Genomic DNA, 22,537 nt, shown 5'->3' with positions numbered 1-22,537 from the left:
GCAATCCTAATAAGTAGGAGCCTGGACTCATCGATCATCAAGTGAAAGTCCATCTTCTGAATCCCTGCTTAGGCTTTAATGTGAGCAAGAAATAAACCTCTATTAGGTTTTGGGTTGCTTGTTACAGCAGCTAGCATTAATAATCCTAATAATGAATGTCATATAAAACATAATGACAATAATAGGTACTCAAAAAAATTGTGATTTCCCTTTCTAACTTTCCCCTTTTCCTCACTTCCTAGAACACATTCTGCCCCTTTAAAATCAAGGAGCAAGCATTAGTGCAGAGAAGACTAGCAGTAGGCTCCTTTAAAACCCTGCCTGTGGGCTCTGCTCCCCTCAGCTCCTGCTGCTCTTCTCTGAAACCTACAGAAATTTGGGATCTGTACCATGTGGAGAAAATCTGCACTTCCAGGCACTTCCTCCAACTCCAATGATGACTCAGGACAGGTATTAGCTTGCCTGGGACCTGGAAAGCATGGCTTTCTTATGTCCTTTTATTGTGACCTCATTAATTCCCTGTCTCCAGAAGGCTGGGGGAAGCCTGTGCAATGTAAGTGAAGCTCAGTCTTCAAGACCAGCCCTGAGGATTCTGTTCCATGCCAGGGCCATGGGATTGAGCATGCCCAGAGGCCCATTTCTGAAAGGATGCTTTCACCCTGAACACCCACACACACAAAAAAAAGAGTAGTGTGTGGCCTCACACAGGATAGTATGATGATTCAGAATCTCTTTCTTTAATAGGAATAGGGAGGTCAAAAGTTTTTGTTTGTTTTAAACCTATCTTCTTAATTGTCATCAATCCATCCTTACCTACCCATCCAACTGTGTCCAGTTCTCTGACTCCTGCCTTCCCACTCACAGTCCATTTTATCTCAGAACCCAGCACCATTTCAAGGTCCTGGAAAGCATATCCAGACTCTGCATCCAGAAGTTGGCATGTATCCAAACTCTGCTCATAGACAAAGGACAGATAGACAGGAGGAGATTTAAATTGCATATCCCTTGGCCAAACACTTTTAAACTCTTGTTAGACATTGCAGTCTTCCTTAAAGCCAGCCCACCCGTGCCACACTGCCACTGCCCTCTAAACTCTTGGGCCCCTCCCCTTCCTCTGTTTTGCAGGGGACTAAGCACTTGCCAGCAGCTGGCCCCAAATCTGCATTATAAGCTCACAGTGAACTGTAGGACTAAGGTCTTGAGCTCCATGTATTCTCTGAGCTCCTGCAGGGAACCAGTACTCTGCCAGAGGAGGATCCTGCAGAACAAAGTGTGTCTCCTCCTTGCTGCAGATTGTTATCCATGCATTTCCCTCAGCCACCCTTTCTCATCTCCATGCAGCCAAGAGCTGTACTCACCTGGCCAGGCAGGTACAGTGAGAGCAGAGAGGCTGGACTGCATATTATCCTGAAATAACATATGGGCTAGCTGAGATAAAAGCAGACAGGTGAGAACTCATGTGATCTAAGAGGCAATCAATCATAAGGCAGGAAGGGAGAGGGCTACAGGTGGCTCTTGTCTTGCCACCTGACAGCTAAAGTCAAAGGAGGAAGCATCTCACCTGAGTTACAGTCAGGACAACCTACCGCTCATCTGGCATTCTTTCCCTATCACCCTGCTGATGGTTGGGGCTGTGGCCTCACACAGCCCAGTGGAGGCTGCAATAGAGGGAAGCCATGGGCTCATGGGGATAGGGAAGGGCAGGATGTGTTACTACAGGCCTTGGGCAGGTGCTAAGGGGAGCATACCCATGCACACATAGGGCACGAGTGCTCAGGCATCCTACACAGTCAGACTCCAGACCCATTTCCCAACTGGGTGCTCTCAAGACTTCCTTGGAGAACTTCAGACAGAAGCAGCAAAGACATTTGGTGGAGGGAACACACTCAGCCAGAAACCCAGGGAAGGCCAGTGTTGCTGGGGCACAGGGCCTGAGGATTGATACCCAGACATATCTGGGGAGGAGACCGGATGGTACAGGTTATTATAGACCAGAACAAGGATGTTTGTTTTAACTTAAAAAGAATAAATAGCCATTGAAGAATTTCTAGTCAGGCAGTGACTTTTGGTTCATAAAGATCTCTTAATGATAAATGAGGCAGAAAGCTGTTTGCATTAGCCCAAATGAGATATTATGGACAATTGGATTATGGTGTTGGCCACGGAGAGGTGCCTGCATTCAAAACATAATTAGGAGAAAGGGTCCATGGGAGTGAAGGAAAAGGCAATGTCCCAGAGGACCCTAAGACTGCTCCTGCTGAGATGGGTAATTGCAGGATAGGCCCAGCTGCATGGGGGAGACCAGCACCCAGGCCAGGGCAAAGCAGCTGGCAGTGCTTTCAGGACATCACAGAGGCAGCTGGATGTGCTGTCCAGAGCCCCAGGGGCAGTCTGGGTGGGTGACATGGGCATGACAGCAGGGTGATAACAAGCACACAGGCCTAGGAGACAGGAACTGTGGGCTTCCGTGGTCAGGGAGGTGTCCTGGCTGGGCATGACCACATGAAGGGCACCACAGCTAGTGACTGGCAGGGAGAACTGCCCCTTTGGGTTCCAGTAAAGAATATGCTTGCCACTTCTCCAGAGAAGACTTCTCCCTCATCAGCCTCACTCAGAGACTCTTTTAGATGAGGGAAGGTTGACACATGCCCCACCTGCAGATTGATCGATGGGACTAAAAGAAATGCCCAGCCTGTGGGCCACAGGACAAACTGTGGGCCACAGGACTTGGGCTTGAAACAGCTCCCTTGACACCAGCTGTAACCCTCATGAATCTTGAGCATTTTGTGCTCTTCAAGTTCTAATCTGCGAGTGGGGAGCTATCTTAGTTTTACCTCTGTGGAAAATTCAGAGAAATTACTTCAAGGCACATTATGAATGATGCATTTATACATGTCAGGATTTCTAACAATGGACATGAGACCTGAGGTTTGCTCAAAGAGGCCTGACCCTGGAAGAGTGCTCCCAGTGTGCTGGCTCTGACTACTCTGTGGTGTTTACTATGCAAGAGGACACCATTCAGGTGTGAGGAATAAATTTGAACTCCAGATCTCACTTTGTCTTCCAGAGGTGGGCCCCCGACCACTTCCACCTTCTCACAGTGTGGTAAATCAGGGAATCTTGTGCTTAAACCAGTCATCCCTCTTCACACTCAATGCACATACACCCCTGGATATGATGTTGCAAAGGCACCATTGGACTACCCAGCTATCAAGTGGAAGCTTTCACTTTGCCTTTTGAAACTTACCCAAGTGTTATGTTATGAGGTTCAAATTAGACCATGAAAAGCATGAACATACCTGAAAAGTGAATGGCATTAAAAACAATTAGCATATTCTGGGTCTGATTATGGAAAAATGAACAACTTAGGACCTCCTCCTCCCCAAAATTGACTTGAATAAAAGAAGTGACTCAATCTAGTAGTGTCAGTCAGGTCCATTAGACTATTATTCTCTGTGTACAATTCATCCTATATGCAATTAAACCAAGGAAATGTGCTGATTCTGACAATGCTGTCACAATGCAACTGTTCCACCAGACAAACACCCAACATGATATCAGCAGCTACCCGGATCCCTCCCTTTCTCAGTTATTTCTGTGCCCAAAGTTCTCCTTGAGAACCTTCTTGCCAACACATTTTACATCAGGTCTTCATTATGTCCTGAAAGATTATTCATGGGCATGCTAACCATTGATTTCTATATTCAGGAGAGAAACACTTTAATTAACAGAACAATAAGAACCTATTGAAATATTTTTCATGGCTCAAATCTGCTGAAGAAATGCAAAATGTTAATTTAGGAAAGTATCAATATGTTCTCTACAGATAATACACTGCCCATTACCTGGTACATTTCAAAGGGACTTGAGACAGACAGGAGGCATTTGCAGTTACGGCTCTTGTAAAATATAGATGCCACATCTTTTTGTTAATTAACCTGGACACCCAAATAGTATAAGCAAGTGATATAAAAGGAACTAACTATCACAGAGTAGTCTTTAGCAAGTAGATAATGCAGCATTTCTTCAGACAAACAGGTGGGGGAAGATTTTTTTTCTCCAGAAATGTCTTTACAGAAGGGATAGGTGTAGATAAGATCATCTTTTACATCTGCAGAAGACAGTCCCAAAGTTTGTCTTTCCTGGCACACTGATTAATGATAGTCCAGCTATCCCCATTTTCAATTTATTCCCCACTGTGTTATCTTTTTAAAGGACAGTGTGACTGAGTCACAACTTCAAACCTTCCATGCTTCAGTGGCCCCAAGATGCAGTCCAAACTCCTTGCCATGGCTCAAAAGTTTTGTACAATGTGGGCACGATGACCTTTCTGCTTCCACAACCTCCATTCTAGATCCAACAGAATCCCTCCTTGATTTGCTATGAGCAGCTCAGTTGCACTTCCCAGAATCTGCATTCTGGGGACACAGCCAGTATCACCTGTATTTGGTCCACAGTAGGCACTCAGAAATATCCGTTGAATAAATGAATAATCAAGTAAATTGAATACTTGACAGAAGCTAGCCCATGTCTCTGACCAGCTGCAACAGGTGCTGTGATGAGAAGCTGGCCTACAAGCACAAAGACAAAACAAGGTCTGGTTAGAACAGAAAGGAGAGCTACCAGTGGCTGATGTCCAGAGCCAGCCCTGGCCAGCCCCCAGGCTGCATCTGCAGAGCTACCTCACTCCACACTGCAGCTAACACACAGTTTGGATCAGCAGAGTGACTGAGCCTATGATGAGCCTGGGAAGGCAGATGACACACTTTCCGTTGTAAGAATGTGTTTCCTTCTGCTCTAGTGAGCAGATCAACGAGGCATGACTCTCCTCCTCCTGTGTGACCAGCACAGTTCATTGGAGAGATAAGGAGGAATAACTGTCCCAGAACATTAGCTGGAGGTGCTCCTGTGGCTCAAAGGTAACTGTCTTAAGGAAAGAGGACCAAAGCTTTCTGACCCCCAGCCAAGGCAGTTTTCCTGAGAGAAACAGGATCCTGGATGGTTCCAATGATGCCACACCAGAACTGGGCTGTTGAAGTGGGTTGGATGACAGCCTGCATAGCTCTACAGTGGAGAGGGCCTCTTCCAGGGAAAGCCCCCCCAGAAATAAGGTCCACTCTGCGGAGCAGTGAACCACAAACTGCACAGTATGATATTATGCTTCCCAAGGCTAGGAATTAAAGTTGATGTCCTCAAGGCCTTGGTCTGGGACTCTCTTTTCTTCTCCTTCTACATCCATTCCATAACTACAATCACTTCTTATATGCCCATGCCTCCCAAGTCTGGACTCCAACAGTTTTTTTCATCTGAGTCACAATTAAATACACCATGCCCTGGCCACACAAATGACCTACAGGAGCTTGACCTCAAAACTGAGCTCACATCTTTCTGTGTGCCTCCTTCCAATGAATTGGACTGGTAGTCACCCAGTTTCTCAAATCAAATGCTAGAAAATCATCCTTGACTTCTCCCTCACCCTCTCCCACCCCTATCATACCCAGTCCCCCAATATCGTTGACTTTACCTTTCAAAGAACTCACTTATTGATCCTGTGTCTGCAACCAGCTCTCAAAGTTTACCTTCAAAGCTACTGCAACAACTTTCTAAAAGTTTCCCATCTCAATTCTTGTTATTCCACCCACCTTGTGGACAACTAGGGTGTCCATGTCACTTTGCTACTTAAAATCTTAAGCCTTTCAGCCCCAAGTCCATCCTTCTCTACTCTAATCTGGGACAATAAGGATGGAAATCTCCAAACAACCATTCCCACTTTATTTAAATAGAGTTTTTACTTTGAAATGGTAGAAATGTTTTGCAACTAGAGTGAAGTTAGTACAACATAGTGAATGTTCTAAGGACCACTGAATTGTTCACTTCTAAATAGTTTTCTGTTATGTGAATTTCACAAATTTCTTAAATATTTAGAATGACCAGTGTGTACAGACTATATATGTAGCCAAAGCCCACAAGAGCCAAAGAAATTTACATGATCATCTCTAGGGGACAGGAGTCAGAGATCAGGATGGTGAGAAGTTGACTTCTGTATTTCTTATCTGACCCAGCAAATTATGAAATGCATCACTTTAATAAAATGAAGAACAAATTTTGCTGAAAAAGGAAGGTAGAAAATATCTTCCAACAGTTGAGTATTCAAGCAATACAATACCCATAAATCCCGGGGGGGGGGGGGGTTCATGGATTTTTTTAAATGTTTAATGTAATCCATGTAAATGGTTTTAAAAGTGAATGCTCAAAGTTCATAATAACATTTTCCCAACAAGACAACTGAGAAAAGTGAGTTCTTTACCCCTAGAATTCCTAAAATGTCTAGAGAATTTCCATCAAGGACAATTAGTCTTAGAGAAATTTAAAAATAGCTTGATACCCCCTGGAAAATCTACTGATAGGATTATTTAGATATGTCACAGCAAAAATGTAGCAATTTTGAGAAAGCACCTGCAGTCAGTTGACCTGATGAAGCAAAATTGCCTGTGTGCATGAGCTATTTCAGATAATTAAATATTATACACTAGCCTTGCCTGAAAGACATGGTAATGGCTGAGGAACAGGAATCATGCCTTCACAGCAGAAAATTCATGAAGTTATTTCAAGAAGGATTATGACTCCAGATTATGATTTAACTAACTGGAATATTCCTGAGACAACAGAGATAACTTTTACATAATATTTTCAATTTTAAAATGTACTTTATAACTTAATTTGTCTGATAGCCAACAATCTGAATCTTTCATTGTCTTGTGACTGTCCTTCCATCAGGCCATCACACACACACACTAACCCTCACATATTCATAACTCAGAAACACGTGGCCCAATTATGTTTAGCCAGATTAAGATGTAAATCTCTTTGCAGTCCCTAATCTCCTTTTAGATGTTTTAGCAGTGAAAGAGCTTGGCATTGATCAATTTAATATGCAGAGGATCTGGTTGTAACATGAGTGCCCTTGCTGTTCCCCATGAGCAGTTTAGTCAGCCTAAGGGTGGGATCAGGGAAGGTCCAGGGAGGTACATCCTTAGGAGAGCCTAGAAGAGGAAGAGGAAGCCCCCAGAGGGAGTCAGGTAAGAGTGATGTTATTTAATAGTGAAAGGGAATAGAAGGGAAAGGAGAAGAAACGGGTAGGAAACATCAGAAAGGGAGACAGAACATGAAGACTCCTAACTCTGGGAAATGAACTAGGGGTGGTAGAAGGGGAGGAGGACGGGGGTTGGGGGTGAATGGGAGACGGGCACTGAGGGGGGCACTTGACAAGATGAGCACTGGGTGTTATTCTGTATGTTGGCAAATTGAACACCAATAAAAAATAAATTTATTATTAAAAAAAAAAGAGTGATGTTATTTGAAAACTCTCAAAGGTCTCATGGCAGGGTCATGCCAACCATAGCCAAAAAGGAAGGTGAGCTGAGAACACTGAGGGAAGACAGACAGCATGTCTGGTCAAGAAGCAAGGTTCAGGTTTGTGGCCTGGGCATCAGAGCAGGAGTTTAGGGAGCTCATGAGAATGGCAGAAGGTAGGAGGCACCTGTAGGAGGGGAGTTGAATGGTGTATCATGCCACAGAGTGCACTGCAGCTCTTCTTTTACTCTTCCCAAGCCTACCTTCATCAGATTCAACCCACTTCCCTTCAGAGACCAGATAAGGAGACCCTCCCAGAGACCATTTGTGAGCTGCTCCATCAGTGGGTAAGCCCACTGTGGGGCTAGCTTTGGTCTGCTACTGCCAGACTTGATGGGAAGAGGCCATTTTCCAAGCCAACACAGAACACTCCCTTGCAGCATGTGTTGAAGACACAAAGTGCCCCTCCTTCTGTCTCTTCCCAGGAACCTCCTCACCAGCCCCTTCATGTTTGAAGCCAGTGGTTCTCATACTTCAGCCTGTATCAGAAATACCTAGGGCCATCAAAACACAGAATGCTGGCCACTCAGGTACAGACAATGATGCTAGCTCAGAAACCACATCTTGAATACCACTACTCTAAATGTTCTTCCCCATGCATTGAGTGAATTCTCTAGCCCTCAGGCTTGATAGCTGTGTGACCTCAGAGCAGTTCTTTAACGTCTTTTTGCTTCAGTTTCCTTACCTGTACGATAGAGGTAATAATTCCCTCCACCTCACAATATTGTTCAAAGGATTGAGTTAATGTACATAAAGATTTAGTACAGTGCCTGATACATATAAGCACTAAATATATGTTTGATGTTCTTATATCCTCCCAGTGTGACAATCCTTTGCACAGGATCAGGTATTTGATGTACTCATGGTGTCTGGTGAGAACCCTGCTAATTTTCTCATAAGAAATGAATCTGGTGCCATTGTTTCTGCCAATACCCTAGTTGACATTTCAATTTCAATGCCAGCTGTACACCTCTTTTCACAGGTGAGTAAATTAATCAGGCAACTCAAAGTCAGAACTTATCTTCCAAATGTTTTGTGCTGACATATGCTCTGTAACTCTCATAATTCTCCTCATATATTCTAAGGTTTGGACATTTAACTGAACTGTGCTCCTTTAATCCAATTTTTCAACTTCACACCAGGCTGGGGAGAACTCAAATGCTGTCCTATCCAGTCCAGGTGAATTTAAGGGTAATGATTATTTGATTTTTGTTTCATGATTTTATGTCTTTAAATAAACTATAAGTTCTTTATACACAGAAATCCCTTCTTTTACCCACTGTGCAGGCTAGAACTGAGATGGAGGCATGTTCTGAAATAGAAAGGTGTTTATGCCTGAATGAATCTATTTGCAGAATGAAAGGTCAGGTGGGCAGAGCAGACAGAGTGGTCTCAGAAAGACACAGCTGGTTTGAAAACCAGGAGGACATGGTCAAAGTACTGATGCTGCCATGCCCTGGTGGACATCCCCTCAACTCACTGGGACTCAGTTCCTTACCTGTAAAGTGGGGATGACATCACTTTCCCAGGCCTCTTAAATACAGGTGGGAGTAAGTGCATGACACGGGTACACTTGGTGCTCAATAAAAGTGGGGATCCTTCCAGCACCCAGTACATGCATCTCCCCAGATACCACAAAGTGGGGCCATGTTGCACCATGTCTGATCCCAGCATCTAGCACAGTACCTGACATGTGGGAGGGGCTCAGAAAGTATGTGTGGAATGAGAGGGAAGGGCTTGCAGTTGAATTCTGTGCAGGCACATCCTCCCTGCTGCTAGGGGAAGGAAAGTCAGTCATTCTCCTGCCATTCACTATCTGCATTGGCATATTGATTGCTCTCCCGGGCAATTATAAATTGATCATTTGATGATCTGTTCCAGCATCTTCTCAGTTTTCCTGTTAAGCAGATAGTTATCAAATGTCTAGGTTCATCCTTGCTGAGGGTGGTTGCTCTGTAACTGGAATTCCTTTGGGGGCCTCCAAAGAGGCAAAAAAAAAAAAAATCACTGAAAATTTATACTTTTTTGCTGTAAGCTGGGAAAAGTGCTTTCAGCAGACTTTTGATCTGATCCTCTTAAGGGGTAGTTCTCAAAGTGTGGTCCCCAGACCAGCAGCAGCAGCATCTGGAAATCTAGTATAAATGCAAATTCTCAAGATCCAGCCAAGATCTACTGAATCTGACACCTGGTGATGGAGCCCATCAATTTATGTCTCATGAGCCTTCTAGTGCCTTCTAAGGAATACTAAAGTTTGAGGGCCACTGCTCTGAGAACCTCAGAAAGAAGTAAGAATTGAGACAGCGACACCCTTATTGAAGGTGAAGAAACTCTAAGCCAAATACACATGATTTGTCCAAGATGAATCATTCATTTATTCATTCATTAATTTGTCAAATACTTACTAATTGTCTGCTTTGTTCGTGGCACTGGTCTAGGAATATAGACTACAAGCCCCATATTCAGGAATTCAGAATGTAGGGTCTCCCAGGATGGGTTGCCTTTGTATGAGATTATTTAGAGTTCAAAACAATCAAAGCCCAAAGATTCAGCAAAACCTTTGACCCTCCCCCTAACTACCTACAATAATTTAGATAAAGGACTTGCTACAGGAAGGGAACTATTACTATAGATAATTACATTATAGTATAACTAGGGAAGTAGACAGGGAGTTTAGCCAAGTCTGTTTATTAAAATTCCTCTCTGTGTCCCATTGTTTCTGAGGGTCCCAGCAAGCTTTTGTTTACCAAACATACTCTTTTTCACCTTCCTGTGAATTGTTTTCCTTCCCTTCAAAGTCCCAAACTCTACCCTCTTCTCTTTAGTTCAGGATGACACATATATCTCATTCTACTATCTTTGAAATCTCATGTTTATATGGATTCCCAGTATGTAGAAATATAAATTTTATTTTCTCCTGTTAATCTGTCCTATGTCAATTTAATTCTTAGGACAGCTAGAAGATTCTTGAACAGCAGAGTAAAATGTCTTCTCCACAACATTGTCTAGTGAGACAGAACTGCAAAAAAGAGAATTAAAATCTGCTGATGTATTCAGCAAATACTCTTGTAACCTGGAAAGGCTAGAAAGCTACCCCAGGACAGGATGGTGAACATAGTTACCACACATCCAGCCTTATAGAGGCTGTGGCTGAGGAGGGAGCCAGACTTCCAGAGAAATACTCATGCACACTCATAGAGTAGGCCAAGTGCTACAGAAGCATGCACAGGGCTATGTGGGCAGTGATGGGGCAGGTGGAATTGACCTGATCTGCAAGGTCTGCATGGCTGGCTGTGAGTATGAGGCTTGCACTGACAGATAGTGGATAGGTGGGAGTAGGAGGTGAAAAGAAGCATCCCACATATATTATATGAAACCTGGTGTGGCCAAGGGCCCTCTTGATCTCAAGAATACTGATTCCAGGTGTCTTGGGGGTCCAAGTGGAGGTGTGGAGATAGCAACTGGATATATGAATCTAGAGCTCCAGCTAGAGACCTGGCTGGAGCCAGGTATATGGTAGTCTTCATCCCTGGGGAATAGCTCATGAGACCACTCAGAGAGGGCTGAGGGAGAGGATGGCACTGGCAAAAGTAAGAAGTTCATCTGAGGATAGAATTCCAGCTGGATCCCCTTGTCTGCTTGGTTGGTTGTAGCTCTATAATAGGAGAGAGGAAAGAAGACAGGGTAATATTAAAGAGGTGTTAGTGAAGGGTTCGGCAATGGGGAAAACCCTCTGCTTCTTCTATCTGACAGACCCAGAGTAGGTCTCCCAGATACCTGTCTCCCAGCTGTGGAAGAGGACTGGAAGGCAGAAAGACATTTCAAAAAAATGTCTCTGCTCTGTGTGGGTCCAGGTATCAGACAGTGTTGGTTCAAACCAGCTCTGACCAGGATTTGATTGGTAGCCCCTGGGGGAGCCTAGGTGGCCTCTCACAGCCTTACCTTCCTAGTTGCAGAAGAACATCTAAACTATATCTATATCTAAAACTATATAACTAAAACATCTAAACTATATCTATATCTAAAACTATATAACTAAAACTAAAACTATAAACTTCCTAGTTGCAGAAGAGAGACAGTCACATAGTTTGCACTGAGGCTACTAATAACATCCTGCTATGTATACTGTGCTGGCCCACAAGGGTAATGCATGGTCAATAGTGACTAGACATAAAGCCATCTCATAGGCTCCTCATGTCAACCCACTGTGCAACCATGCAGGCTTTCACAAATGTGTTCAATGAACCACATACTGGGAGAGGACCTCAACTTAATCACCTTTTTCTTGCCCTAATCCAAAGTATCTTAACCATGAGCTGGAACAATGCTTGTCGCCCTTGGCTTTAAGTGGCTATTCCCTTTAAAAAGGAATCTCTGGATTTTCTAAGGTTCTGGGGTGAGCAAAGCTAGTTTCCCTAAAGAAGCTTACATGCACCTGGCCTGCCCATGCCCTAGTGAAGCCACATATGGATCCTTGCTCTGAGGCACATGCCAGCTGCACTGGCACTGGGGGAGTTCCCTTCTTCCTCCCCACTATTGCTATGCCTGGATCCATGAGAGGGAAGAAAAGGGCAACAGCCTGCATTTCAACAACCAAAAGACCAAAGATGCCAGTAGTGGCTAAATTCCAAAGAAAGCGACATTCAAAATCTGAGGCTGGTCTCAGGAAGAGAGGCTTCCCTCTCAGAATATCTCCATTAAGGAGTTCTGAAAACTGGCCTCCACAATTATTTCAAGGCTGGACTGTTATCAATCCTGAACATCTAGGGGCAGCCCTGGTGGCTCAGCGCTTTAATGCCTTCAGCCCAGGGCCTGATCCTGGAGACCCGGGATCGAGTCCCATGTAGGGCTCCCTGCCTAAAGCCTGCTTCTCCCTTTTCCTGTGCCTCTGCCTCTCTCTGTCTCTCATGAATAAATAATTAAATCTTTAAAAAAATCCTGAACATCTAAAACTATATAAATTATACTCTCATTAGGGTCTTAGTAGCTACAGGCTCTGTGCAAAACAGGCCCATTTAAATGTAAATTTTGACATTCAGCCCAAGACTAGAAAAGAAATAGTTTCCACACTAAGCACTGGGAAGGAGATTGAGAATTAAATATTAATTCTTTATGAAGGAAGACTTTTTAATCATGTTTACTTTTAGAACATCATGATTCTGGGTCTTTTTCCCTTCATGGAGAATACTGGATTTTTAATTACCTATCTGAAACTCAGAGCCAGCATCCACACACCTCTCAGATTCTCCTTTGTGGCCACAGGTAGTATGATTATGTGTAATTTTGTTAAAAGTGGAGCTTCCAGCACTGTTAATTGACAGGGTCCTGGAGACACTGAAGATAATAAAGCAGAAATGAAAACATGTAATTCTGCCTGCAAATGAAGAGAAAAGGCTGCCTTGTATAATAAAGTGTATGGTGATAGAGCAAACACTCTCTGTAAGACAATAGAAAAGCTTACATCCCTTATTCTTACATATTATGCTCTGTGGAAACAGTACTAGCAGAAATTTGGTCATTTTAGCTAAGGGCAGTGTGATTTTCATCTTATCTTTCAGAGCACGTAGCCTGGGCTCAAATCCCCACACTTCCCTAATTAGCTAGATGACATTCAGTGAGTGATTTAAAGCATCATAGCTACAGTTTGCTCTTCTGCAAAGTTGGATGAGAACACCCTGCTGGTATGATGCTGTGAAGGTTCAGCGTGATGGCCTAGGCCAAGGATGAGGTCCCTGAGTCCTCACAGAACCTTCTCCAGTTTGCTAGCTACCCACTGGCATGGCCACACAGAGCTCATAGCAGCATAGCAGAGTGCAGAAGGGACCACATTTTGGCTACATTCTGGCTTTTCTTATTAGTAGCTGTGAGACTCTGAGAACATCACACAACTTTCATCACCCCAGCATCCTTGTCTGAAAAATAGACAAACTATGGAAAGAGCTCAGATGTTCATCAATGGATGAATTGACAAGAAGACGTAGTACGTGTGAAATATTACTCAGCCATCAAAGAGAATGAAATTTTACCATCTGCAATGATGTGAATATGACTAGAGCATATTATGCTAAACAAAAGAGGTAAAAAAAAACTAATACCATATTATTTCACTCATATGTCGAATTAAGAAACAAAACAGATAAACATAGGGGAAAGGAAGGAAAAACAAAGTAAAATTTAAAAAATGAGGAGGCAACCCATAAGAGATGCTGAACTATAGGGAACAAACTGAGAGATGGTGGAGGGGGGTTGGTGGGGAGATGGTGTATTTGGGTGATTGGGTGATGGGCATTAAGGAAGGCACTTGATATAATGAGCACTGGGTATTATATACAACTGATGAACCACTAAATTCTACCTCTGAAACTAAAACAACAACAACAAACAAGCCTTACATTCCAGTGAAGAGCATGGTGGTCAACAGTCAAAAGAGCATCCCAGCACCAGCAAGCTCAGGGTAACAAAAGATCCTATTCTCCCAGAGTTTGGTACCTATGTGACTAGAGAAAGGTGGGGGTAGTGAGATAAGCAGGGGCTAAGATCCCAAGCAGAATCTGTATCCCTGGATAAGAAACTTAAACTTCATTAGGGGAGTGGCTCATCTGCTTGAATCTTGCTCCAGTGTAAGACAATGGACTGCAGCAGATGCAGTTGCAGCAAGTGGACCCTAGGGATATTTAACCACCACCACCCACCCCAATCTATGGCTTTTAACATGTAGAATGTTCTGGAATATGTTGGAGAGAGGATAAGAGACACCTTGAGAAATCTAATTACGGATCCTCTTAGTTTGCCAATACCTGTACAGGTAAGGTCTCTCTTAAAGAACCCTTACTATATGCCCTGCTTGCTACATACAGAGTGACAGTATGGTCAGGACAGGCTGGGCTATGCTGAGGTAACAGCCAGCTCCCAATTCCACTGTCTTAACAACAACAAGTGCACTTTCCATCAGTGCTATATGTCTGTCAGGAGCTGTTTGATGGAGGTGGGGGGTGCTATTCCATGTATTCCCTCAAAGAGCTAGCATGAAAGAGGCTCCACCTTTTAGTAGCTGAATTCTCTGAATCTGAACCATCTGGAGTTCCATGTTGTCTCAGAAGACAGAGAGCAGCTTCAACATGAGTACTGACTCTAATACTGTGATAGCTCCTATTCCCACAGCTAGTCACCTGCCCCAGCCTGACAGCAAGGGGCTAGGAAGTGTGTGGGAGCAGACAAGTGTTTGACAACCAGTCCTGACTCCTGCCTCTGCCACAGAGACATACTCTTCCTGGTTGAAAAACAAGAGGCTCAGAAAAGTTAAGTCCCTTGTCCAATATCACATAGAAAGTAATTGTCAGAAACAGGCTGTGTGGCCCCAGAATTCCTGCTTGTAACTGATACACTGTACTACCTCTCTCACTTTCTGGACCTTGATGTGAATTATTTGGATTCCTGACACACACATAAATCCATACTATAGGGAAAAGGATAGGGAGAGATAAGGAGACATTTCTACTAGGGACCAGGCAGGAGTCGGCATTACGAGCTTAGAGCTGGAGCATACCCAGGCCAGGACTGAAGGCTGAGATGGCCAGTGAAAGGGTGACAGGAAGTAGGATATATCCAGGAGAGGAGAGGCACCCACACACTAGTATGTGCCCCCTGTGGGCAGCTGAGAATCCCTATGGGAAGAGAGCAGAAACTGACAGTGTCCTCCTGAAGAACCCCTGAGCCTCTCACAGCACAGAGACCCATTATATGGAGCTCTGATGGTTCTGCAGCAGTCTGTAGCAGAATAGTTTATGTCTACCAGAGCCCTGACTGCAGGTTCACATGAATTGCATGGCTCCAGGGAGAAGGTCTCCCCAGAGAATGAACAGCAAAGTGTTGCTCAGGTGGCTCAGGAGGTCAGGGGCTTCTCCCTAGGACCCCCACAATGGTCTTCCTCAGAGCACTGAAAATGCCCTATGTGATTGACTTCAGTATCTCCAATACCCACCACAGGGCTTGGCATGACCAGTGCCAGTTACCATCGGATAAGGCATGATGGAAAGATGGGTGAATGGACACATGGGGATGCTTAGACAGCACCATCAGACCTCCTCTGTGCCTGTGCTGGTGTAGAGCCACAGAATGTGGTAGTGTAAGGGGCCCATAGAGCCTTGCACAGATACCAGTCTGCTCTTTGGACACAGGTGATTTCTGGAGTCTTCAAGATGTGTCCTGCTATTTTCAGAAAGGGAGACAGAACATGAAAGACTCCTAACTCTGGGAAACGAACTAGGGGTGGTGGAAGGGGAAGTGGGCGGGGGGTGGGGGTGACTGGGTGGTGGGCACTGAGATGGGTACTTGACGGGATGAGCACTGGGTGTTATTCTGTATGTTGGCAAATTGAACACCAATAAAAAATAAATTTATTAAAAAAAATAAAAATAAAAATAAAGAAAGCAGAGGGAAGCTCCAGCAGGCACTGTAAGGAAAATAAAACAGTCTGGAACAAGAATTCAAAAGAAGCAAGTTCTACTTTGCATATTTGTAGTAAAGGAAATTGCTCCCCATGAAATTATATGGACTCCTCTTTTTATAGGCCAGTGTGAGAGTGAGTTGTGAAATACTGGAATTTTCAAGATTTAATTAAAACCCAGTTCACTGCACTGAAGTGAACTTACAAAATATAGCAAAGATTAATGGGAGATATCAAACCAAACTATTTGTGCATGACTTGTTGGGTCATAATTTATGGGAACAAGAGGAAAAGAGCAAGATCATTGCCTTAAAATAAATTCACTGCTTCCTTGGCTAAGTAAAATGGAAATCATAAAAACCCTCGGGTCAGCTCAACCACACTAGGATGAAATAGCAGGCCAGCCAAATAGGTGACACTCAATCATCAGGTGTTTGTCAGGGTGTACTGGATGTTCTGCTGTACTTGCTGGGAGGGGCACTCAGGAGAGGGAAGGAGCCCCTTCCTGTTTTATTTATTCCTCACATGACTTCAATGGTGATTATCCACACTTTCTAGGTGAGCAGACTGAGGGTCAGAGGGACCAGTGATTTGCCCAAAGCCACTCTGCTAGGAGGTGGCAGAGCTGGCATTTGGACAAGGCCATCAGGCTCAGAATCCAGGCAGGGACACTTGACTCAGAGCTGGAGCAACTGGTCAGTGGGCCCCCAAAAGACTTTCATGTGCTGATCCATAGACCCCAAGAGTGTCACCCTACATGACAGTTAATTTTATGTGTCAACATAGCTGGGCTATAGTTTCAAGGTATTTGGTCAAACACTATTCTAGGTATTTCTGTGAAGGTATTTTTAGATAAGATTAACATTTAAATCAATGGGCTTAAGTAAGCAGATTACCCTCCATAATGTGAGTGGGCCTCATCCAATCAGTTGAAGGCCTTAAGAGCAAAGACTGAGACCCCCCCAAAGAAGAGAGAATGCTGTCAATAGGTAGCCTTAAGACCTGAGCTGCAACACCAACTCTGCCCTGGGCCTCCAGCCTGCCAGCCCACCCTGTAGATAGTAGGCTTTCCAGCTCCAGTTGAGTGAGCCATTTATTTAAAATAAATCCCTCTGGATAGGTGGGAAAGCAGATAGATGATAGATAGATAGATAGATAGATAGATAGATAGATAGATAGATGTGGATGGATAGCTTGGTTGATAGATACACAGATGATAGATAAAATCTACCATAAGGATGTATATCTATAGACATAATATATTACATTGTGTACATAGATTAATATAATATGGAGATCAGCATATGTGTATATATATATATATATATATATATATATATATGTTCTGCTTCTTTGGAGAACCCTGGCAATACTCATTATATGGCAAAAAAAGGATTTCACAGTTATGATTAAATTAAAAGCCTTGAGATGGGAGGATATAATCTTGGATTTTTCTCAGCCAGGCCCAGTGCAGGCAGAGAATGGAGTGTTGCAGTCATGAGTCTTCTGATGTAGTCACCAGAAGAGGCAAGGAACAGGTTCTCCCCTGGAGTCACTAGAGGGAACATGCTTCTGCTGATGCCTTGATTTTGGCCCAGAGATACTGATTTCAGATTTCCAACATCCAGAGCTATGAGAGAAAAATTTCTGTTGCTTTAAGCAAACCTGTTTGTGGCAGTTTGTTACAGCAGCCCCACTAACAGTACACATGTATAACTCTGTGTAACACAGTAACACAGTGGTCACTCTCAGAGAAGGGCAGGAAGCTTGGACAGCTCCTTGCAGGGAGTGGGAGAGGTGCTGTTAAGGTATGCTGCCCCTCCCACCTACCCCAAATCCCTATGAATATCCCCTCTGGAAAGCCTCACCTGAGGTCCCACTCTGTCCCCTTTCCTTTCCTGGACAGAGCCAGCCATGGCTACAGCACAGGGGAGCACCTGTGCAGCTCCCAGGCCCATTCTGTCCATCCCCCACCCCACAACAAGGACTGCTAAACTATGCTAGGGGCATGGGGATTTTTGCAGGTGAATTATAAGAGCTATGGAGACAGGTAGGTGGTGGTGATTTCAAAGTGACCCAGACTGGGAAGGGAAATGAAACCTTCTATATATGTTCATTTTAACAATTATGTCCCAGGTCCCAGGTTGCTAGATACTTGCTCTGCCTTCAATCAACTTTTAACAAAGATGAGTCCCAGATCCCTCTCACACCACCACAGAACTCTGTGACTCAAAAGCAGGACCATGGTGGCACCTCCACCCATTCTACCCTCAGTTCATACTTTGAGAAACTCAAGCTACAGCTGAGTCCAAGGTACAGCTGCTGTGGCCTGCTCAGGAAGCTGTCACCTGGACCTGTGCTAACTGCTCAGAACCCCTTCCTCAGTCCTAAGCAAGCCACTTAGGACCCCCATGGAACCCCAGGTGGGCACCACTCTGAGTGCTGGCTCTAAGAGTGCAAAGTGGACAGACGGGGAGAAATGAGGATGCAGGAGGAGAGACACTGTGGTTGATACACACCTATGCAGAGGATGGTAACAACAATGACCACCATCATGGTCTGTGGATAGATCGTCACAGACTCTATATCACTCCCCTCTTCCCCTACACTCTGGTGTAATTTGCCCAGTGTCAGTGTTAATGCATGTAAATATCTGTCCCTTGTGCTGCCTTGGTGCTCAGAAGACATATCTGGTGCTCAGCTCATGCCTTTTGACTACTGCAATTGTCCCAGGAAAGCCCCATTAAGATATTAGGAGAGGAATGTAACAGAAATAGGCCTGAGCTGTGTCCACCTGACTTCAGAGACATGATTCCAAAAGCCTCACTGCCTTCCCCCAGCATGTCCGATCTCATGTGGGCTTCAGAGAATTCTGTGACTTTAAGCGACTTTAAGCAAGAGCAAGTCACTTGATACACTGGATGCAAAGGTGAGCACAAACCAGAGGTAAGACCATATGAAGTCATGTGCCAAAGGCCTCCTAACAGAAATGGGAAGTCATATGTCAAATCAGATTACAGAGCTACAGTAATAAAAACAGTATGGTACTGGCACAACAGTGGAATAGAATGGAAAATGGAGAAATAAGCCCACAACTGTATGTCAATTAATCTTAGACAAAGTGGGAAACAATATCCAATGGGAAAATGTCTCTTCAACAAATGGTGTTGGAAAAACTGGACAGCAACATGCAAAAGAATGAAACTGGACCTCTTTCTTTCACCATAAACAAAAATAAGTTCAAAATTATTTAAGAACTTAAATGTGAGAGAGGAAACCATTAAAATCCTAAAGGAGAATACAACTAGTAATAACCGCTTTGACATCAGCCATGGCAACTTCTTTCTAGATGCATCTCCTGAGGCAAGGGAAATAAAAGTAAAAGTAAACTATTGGGACCACATCAAAATAAAAATCTTTTGCAGTGAAAGAAACAACCAACAAAACTAAAAGACAACCTACAGAATGGGAGAAGATTATTTGTAAGTGACATATCTGATAAAGGGTTAGTATCCAACATATAAACTTATAAAGCTCAACACCCCGAAATGAATAATTCAATTAAAAATGAACAGAAGACATACAGATGCCTAAGAGACATATAAAAAGATGTTCATCATCACTCATCATTAGGGAAATGCAAATCAAAACTACAATGAGATATCACCTCACATCTGTCAGAATGGCTAAAATCAACAATACAGGAAACAACAGGTGTTGGCAAGGATGTGGAGAAACGGAACCCTGTTAACAATATTAGTGGGAATTTAAACTGGTCCAATCACCATGGAAAACATTGTGTGCAGGTTCCTCAAAAAGTTAAAAATAGAACTACCCTATGATCCAGTAACCACACTACTGGGTATTTAACCAAAGAATACACAAACACTAATTCAAAAGGATACAGGCACGCCAATATTTATAACAGCACTATTTACAGTACCAACATACAGAAGCAGTTGAAGTATCCATCGATAGATAAATGATAAAGAGGATGTGGTATATTATGCAATGGAATATTAACAACCCTTTAAAAGAATGAAATCTTGCCATTTGCAATGGTGTGGATGAAGCTAGAGTATTATGCGAAGCAAAATAAATCGGAGAAAGACATATGATTTCACTCATATATGGACTTTAAGAAACAAAACAAATAAGCAAAGGTGGGGAGAGTAAGAGAGAGGCAAACCAAGAAACAGACTATTAATTACAGAAAACAAACCTGCAGTTACCAGAGGGGAGGTAAGTTGAAGGATGGGTGGAATAGGTTTTGGGGATTAAGGAATGCATTTGTTGAGGTGATGACTGGGTGATTGTATGAAAGAGCTGAATACTTTATTGTACACCTGAAACTAATATAATACTATGTTAACTAACTGTAATTAAAATAAAAAATGTACTGTTGGATCTTATTGGCTATCTTGTTGAGAATTTTTGCATCTGTGTTCATCAGGGATATTGGTCTATAATTCTCCTTTTTGGTGGGGTCTTTGTCTAGTTTTGGGAATAAGGTGATGCTGGCCTCATGGATCGAGTTTGGAAGTACTCCATCTATTTCGATCCTTTGAAACAGCTTTAGTAGAATAGGTATTGTTTCTTCTTTAAACGTTTGATAGAATTCCCCTGGAAAGCCATCTGGCCTTGGACTTTTGTGCCTTGGGAGGTTTTTGATGACTGCTTCAATTTCCTCCATGGTTATCGGCCTGTTCAGGTTTTCTATTTCTTCCTCTTCCAGTTTTGGTAGTTTGTGGTTTTCAGAAATGCATCCATTTCTTCTATATTGCCTAATTTATTGGCATTAGAAGCTCATAATATATTTTTTAAATTGTTTGTATTCCCTTGGTATTGGTTGTGATCTCTCCTTTTTTATTTGTGATTTTACTAATTTCAGTCTGCTCTCTTTTGTATTTAATAAAGCTGGCTACCTCATTAAATCTTTTAAGGAACCAACTTCTGGTTTTGTTCATCTGTTCCACAGTTCTTCTGGTCTCCGTTTCATTGAGTTCTCCTCAAATGTTCATTAATTCTCTTCTTCGGCGGTGATAGGTTTTATTTGCTGTTCATTCAACAGATCCTTTAGGTGCAAGGTTAGCTTTTGTATTTGAGTTTTTTCCAGTTTTTTGAGGGATGCTTGTATTGGGATACATTTCCCAATTATCCCCGGGACACAAGGCTGGTTCAACACTCCTAAAGCAATCAATGTGAGATCTTATCAACAAGAGAAAATAGAAGAACCATATGATCCTCTCAGTAGATGAAGAGAAAGCCTTTGACAACATACAGCATCCATTCCTGATAAAAACTATTGAGAATGTAGGGATAGAGGTAACAATCCTCAGCATCTTAAAAGCAATCTACGAAAAGCCCACAGCAAATATCATTCTCAATGGGGAAACATTGGGAGCCTTTCCCCTAAGATCAGGAACATGACAGGGATGTCCACTCTAACCACTGGTACTCAACATAGTACTAGAAGTCCTAACATCAGCAATCAGACAATGAAAAGAAATAAAAGGCATTAAAATTGGCAAAGAAGAAGTCAAAGTCTCCCTCTTCCCAGATGACATGATACTGTGTGTAGAAAACCCAAAAGGCTTCACCCCAAGATTGCTATAACTCACACAGTAATTCGGCAGTGTGGCAGGATACAAAATCAAAGCCCAGAAATTAATGGCATTTCCCTACAGTAACAAAGAGACTTCAAAAAGGGAAATTAAAGAGTCAATCGATTTACAATTGCACCCAAAAGCATAAGATACCTAGGAATAAACCTAACCAAAGGGGTAAAGAGTCTATACCCTAAAAACTACAGAACACTTCTGAAAGAAATTGAAGAAGACACGAGATGGAAAAATATTCCATGCTCATGGATTGGCAGAATTAATATTGTGAAAATGTCAATGTTACCCAGAGCAATTTACACGTTTAATGCAATCCTTATCAAAATACCATGGACTTTTGTCACAGAGGTAGAACAAATTATTTTAAGATTTGTGTGGAATCAGAAAAGACCCCGAATAGCCAGGGGAATTTTAAAAAAGAAAACCATAGCTGGGGGCTTCACAATGCCAGATTTCAGGTTGTACTACAAAGCTGTGGTCATGAAGACAGTGTGGTACTGGCACAAAAACAGACACTAAGATCAAGGGAACAGAAGAGAGAACCCAGAAATGGGCCCTCAACTCTATGGTCAACTAATATTCGACAAAGCAGGAAAGACTATCCATTGGAAAAAAAGTCTCTTTAATAAATGGTGCTGGGAAAATTGTACATCCACATGCAGAAGAATGAAACTAGACCACTCTCTTGCACCAGACACAAAGATAAACTCAAAATGGATGGAAAATCTAAATGTGAGCTAAGAAGCCATCAACATCCTAGAGGACAACACAGGTAACACCCTTTTTGAACCCGGCCACAGAAACTTCTTGCAAAATACATTCATGAAGGCAAGTGAAACAAAAACAAAAATGAACTGTTGGGACTTCATCAAGATAAAAAGCTTCTGCACTCAAGAGAATAGCCAAACAAAACTAAAAGACAACCTACAGAACGGGATAAGATAGTTGCAAATGACATGTCAGATAAAGGAGTAGTATCCAAGATCTATAAAGAACTTATGAAACTCAACAGCAAAAGACATGGACAAAAGACATGAACAGAAATCTCACAGAGGAAGAC

The 22,537-nt window shown here is 43.0% G+C and overlaps 1 long non-coding RNA gene across 1 annotated transcript in view; it reads right to left on the bottom strand.

Annotated features, from left to right (window-relative positions):
* Nucleotides 1-9,833: 9,833 nt before the first annotated feature.
* The window catches only part of LOC112652443 (uncharacterized), an 85,518-nt gene continuing 72,814 nt past the window's right edge, over nt 9,834-22,537 (bottom strand). The window contains exons 4-5 of the long non-coding RNA XR_007403782.1: nt 12,614-12,744; nt 9,834-11,065 (exon numbers count right to left, since the gene is read on the bottom strand). This is a non-coding gene — a long non-coding RNA (uncharacterized LOC112652443). The remainder of the gene's footprint in view (nt 11,066-12,613; nt 12,745-22,537) is intronic.

Source organism: Canis lupus, chromosome 19, assembly GCF_003254725.2.
Source record: "Canis lupus dingo isolate Sandy chromosome 19, ASM325472v2, whole genome shotgun sequence".
In the NCBI taxonomy this organism is placed as follows: Eukaryota; Metazoa; Chordata; class Mammalia; order Carnivora; family Canidae; genus Canis; species Canis lupus.
Note: the sequence above shows the minus strand (reverse complement) of the source record. Positions and strands in the feature narration are given on the sequence as shown.